Source organism: Pinus tabuliformis, chromosome X (genome assembly GCF_031772625.1).
Source record: "Pinus tabuliformis cultivar Carrire ecotype Pingquan chromosome X, CPIR1, whole genome shotgun sequence".
In the NCBI taxonomy this organism is placed as follows: domain Eukaryota; kingdom Viridiplantae; phylum Streptophyta; class Pinopsida; order Pinales; family Pinaceae; genus Pinus; species Pinus tabuliformis.
In genome coordinates this window covers 1494746233-1494751231 of record NC_142308.1, presented here as the reverse complement: position 1 = coordinate 1494751231, position 4999 = coordinate 1494746233, and positions in this window count along the sequence as shown.

Genomic DNA, 4999 nt, shown 5'->3' with positions numbered 1-4999 from the left:
GTTTTCTCCTGAAAGGGTTTTCCAAGATCTATCTTGTGTTAGTTGTGGTTTGTGAGCTTTTATCTCACTGTTCTTTTTTTTTCTGCATAATTATAATTTTCAAGCATACACAATAAATAATAGTTTACATATCCATAAATCTAAAGAGAAATAAACCCTCATGGTATAGGATTTTGGATTTTTAAGAATAATTTATCAAATTTGTTGTGACGAGATGTCCAGTAGAATATCCACAACATTTTACAGATGAGAGAGGTAGAAGAGTGTAGTTTTTCATAGAGTAGATCACATTCATCCAATTAATAGTCAATAAAGAGTCACCACAAATGTGTAGTTGACATACTCCTTTTGCCCTAGCAAGAAGAAGAATGATTTTTAGAGTCATTAGCTCACTACAATTATTTGTTCCTTGCTTGATGCCAACAAATAAGGAAATGGAATGATCTTTTGAGAGATGGACAATACCACCATCTACTCCATGAAATGGGTTTCCTTGAGCAACTTTGTTTAAAAGGGACCAAGGAGCGTCATTTTATATGGTTGTTTCTGGGTGAGGAATTGAAGGTGAAGAGGAGGGTCATAGAAGGAATATATTCATAATGGATAAACTTTAGAGAGTGCAATAAGTGGGAGAGAGATCAACATCTTTAAAAAAAAATGAGTGATTCAAATACCCCAAGAAAGCATAAAAGGGAGTGATTAATAATTTTTGGTGTTCTAGGTGTCCAACTAATTTTTCAAGGTAGCTCCAATTGAGACTCCTTCCCAAATGCAAGAAGACCCTACTCACTATAGTTGATGGAGGAAGGTACAGAGGCATCCTCTATTTAAGTCATATATTAGGTGATCTAGGAGAATGTGATCATTGTTGCAACAAATGTAGAGGTATTTTCCAATGATGACTTTGGCCCCATTCCCAACTCGCCATATTAGCTACTTTCTAATGAGTGGGAAAAAATTTAAAATAGCTTTACGTACAATGGATCCATTTTGAAGCTTTTTGTTGGGACTCCATATCCATTGATCTATCAAGGATTCCTAAGGGAAGTATTTAGCTTATTTAGTTTATTTCCGTTTTTTCCATGATTTTCGTCCATCTCCACATACGATGTAACCTATAATAAAAACAGGGATGATTGTTATTGTTTTCCTGCAACAAAAGATGCACTGAAATCGTAATATGTTCTTAATGTTAAATAATATGGGTATTTCATAATCATATTTCTTACCCATCGAATAAGGTTCAGTTGCTCTCCACATAGTTTTCATTTATGGGCTCTCTACCGCAAATGATCTCTAGAAAAACCACCCCAAAACTATACACATCGCTCTTCTCCATCAACATTTGAGTGCCTAAATACCTTGGAAAGAATGGTGTAAAAAGTTAGCAAAGTAGCTCAATCAAAATGAAATTACCTATGCTATTAACAATTAATTTAATCGCTTCAGAAAAAATAATATTGCAAAGAATAGTATCTCCCATTTATTTTGGATCTAGGTATCCCAAGGTTCCTTTCATTGTAGTAGTAACATGAGAAGTTTCCCCATCAATTGTCACTTTTGAAAGGCCCAAGTTCCTCCAATTTTCCATTGAATTTTTTGTCTAGGAGGATGTTGGTCGTCTTGATATCCCTGTGAATAATCTTTGGGGTGCAACCAACATGGAGGTATTCCAGTCCTTCAAACATAAATAACAAGTGGATGAAATTAAAAAAAAATATGGAAATAAATAGATAATGTGAATGACCGATATCACAAAATATTTAGCATGAAATAAATTTGTAGAAAAGAGTTACCCTTTGCTGCATCTGAAGCTATTTTGAGCCTGGTTTTTCAATTTAGTTGAGAAATTTCTGTTGTAGGAAATGGTAGAAAAAATAAAAAATAAAATTAGTTTTCACTATTTTGGTTAATTTAATATATAATATACACCATTTAGCAAATTGAATTTTCTCTGCTTTGGCTATTGAAGATCTAATATACACCAACTCAATGGAACATGAATTTCATCAACATATTTACCATATAGATGATCCTTCAAGGACCCTCTCATATACTAGCATAAGTTCTCTTGATTCATTACAATATCCCAGTAATGACACCAAGTTCCTATGGTGGAATCTAGAAAGAAGATCAACTTGCTCATCAAGTGAATTCATGCATAAATGTCACTACAAATATATAATTGCACCAAGAGGCTCTCTACAACCCAGTATAGAGTAGATGTGTAGGTGTAATGTAAGTATGTAAACAATTCTAAATTTCGGCTTAATTAAAAAATAATAATAAAAATTCAAAAGTGATTGAGAAGACATCTAAATGTTGGTTCAATTAATAATAAAAGTTAAAGCAATAAAAATAATAAAATTCAATTAGTTATATTTTGATTTTGTTATTAACTTGTGAATAGATTTTGTTAAAATACCATGAGCCAATACCATGGCTTATCAATACCGCAAGCCCAAAAACCATAACTTATTTCACAACTAAAATATTTTATAACAGTATGACAAGATTCTTAACCATGGGTATTCACCCCTACAATGGATATTATTAACTTGTAAAAATTTGGCTTTGTTACAATACCATGGGTCAATACCATGACTTATCAATACCACATAAAAATATTTTATAACAATATGAAAATATTCTTAATCATGGATATTCATCCCCACTTTACCATAGATATTATTAACTTGTAAAAAGGATTTGTTACAATACCATGGGCCAATACCATGACTTAGAAATACCACATGCCCAAAAAACATAACTTATTTCACATCAAAATATTTTATAACAATATGACATGATTCTTAATCATGGACGTACACCCCCACTTTTTCATTGATATTATGAACTTGTGAATAGGCTTTGTTACAATAGCATGAGATAATACAATGGCTTATCAATACCACATGCCAAAAAATCATAACCTATTTCACAATCAAAATATTTTATAACAATATGACAAGATTCTTAACCATCCATATTCACCCCCACTTTACCATGAATATTATTAAGGTGTAAATAGGCTTTGTTACAATACTATGGACAAATACCATGGCTTATCAATACCACATGCCCAAAAACCATAACTTATTTCACAATAAAAATATTTTATTTTAATTTATTTTTATGACATTTTTTTAATTGAAGCTAATAGGAAAAGGTTTATAATTAGTTTTGAGATATATCTAAACCTTATCCTCAAGACTACTAAAAAAATTTCCATAGAAATTAAATTAAGGTTTTAATAAAATTAAAAATGAGAATATTTTTATATTAAATATGTGAAATTTATATAATACAAATAGTATTAGTAAGAACCAACATGGATCCATCTTAACAAAGGATCCAAGCGATGACAGCAAGCAAAGTGAAGGGAAGAGAGGGAGAGGGAGCAAGATGTGATAAAGTTGGAGAGAGAGAGAGAGAGAGAGAGAGAGCGAGAGAGCGAGAGAGAGTTATGGGGGGAGATGGAGAGAGGGAGGTGGGAGAGAGAGGAAGGAAGAGAGAGAGGAGGGGAGAGAGAGAAGAAGATATGGGGGTGAGAGAGATGGAGTTGGAGGGGGAGAGAGAGGGAGGAAAGAACAAAGACATAGGGAGATAGAGGTGAAGAGAAAGAGGGAGTGAAAAGGGAGAGATGGAAAGAGAGAGGGAGAGAGGAGAGGAGGGAAAAGAGAGAAGATGTGGGGAGATAAGATAAGATAATTATATTTATGTCCAACGAATGACAATAAAGTAGGTCAAAGGGATTGTTGAGTAAAATGATGTCCATAAAATGTAGGAGAACCAAACAGTCTCCTATAAAAAATACAATGCATGAATATAAAAGGTACAATGCAGGAACATAAAAGATACAATGTATGGAATGCCCCGACGGAGAAGATCCAAGGGTTAATGGGTCTGAGGGTTAGACCCATCTCTCCTAACATCCGAGACTGGCTGAAGAACACTAAAAAAAATTCCACAAAGTTTGTTGGCCTAATGAAGGGCCAGTGGGAGGTGTGGACTATCCACTAGTTGTTGTCTGGGGGATTTTGTGCATTGCTAAGGTCTGGAGGACCTAGTTTGTCTCCTAGGGATGGATCTGAGATGGTTTTGTTGCTGAGGTCTCGTGTGACAGGGTGAGGTCCCACATATCCTCATTGGTCTAGAGTCTGGATATGAAACGGTATCAAGCATTCTCTTTGTGCCCCTGTCTAAAGGTAATATCCTAAAAAATGTTGTGATCCTCTGTGTGGGGTCTAGCCTAATGGGAGGTTGAAGAATATGCACTCAAAACCTTAGATCCTCCAGCATATATAGGGCCAGACATCTCTAATCAGGATAACTGAAAAAGTTTGCGAGGGTTTGAGATTCTCTGAACAAGTGTACCTCGGTCTCTACTTCATGTAAATGACATACCTGGTAGATTATGTCTAGCCTATCAATCTGGTGGTCCGTCTCTACCTGAAGTCTATGAGAACCTACTCTGAACTGACCTAGAGGAATACAAAGAGTATGCATACAGTGGTGAAATGTATACTAGGGTTGAATAAAGAGCCTGTCTCTCAACTCCAAAAAGTGCTCAACATAGAAGGCCATCTTTGGGTGCAACCCTCCCGTAGGATTGACCCAAGTGACCTGGATGAACTGCCTGTAGATGTCCCCCCTGATGATCTTGTTCAACTCTTGTCTAGCCGGTAGAAGGTGACCAGGAGCATCCAAGGAATACCGGAAAGGACGGAGACTATCCAACTAAATGCTCACTAAATCTAAGAGATTTGAAACTCCTGTAAACCAACATCTAGCCTGGCCTAAGGGAGTAGAATGAGCAATAGTCTTAGAAGAGTAATATGCCAAGTAAGGGTAATGGTCCCTACTCTTTATCGAGTCTGCAAATCCCCAGACACGATGCACGAATGAAACCAAACTGAAGACCATATCAAGCTAAAAGGGTTGAGCTCCAAACTCTGCAAGGATGATGTGTCGAGGTATACTTAATTTGCATCTAATG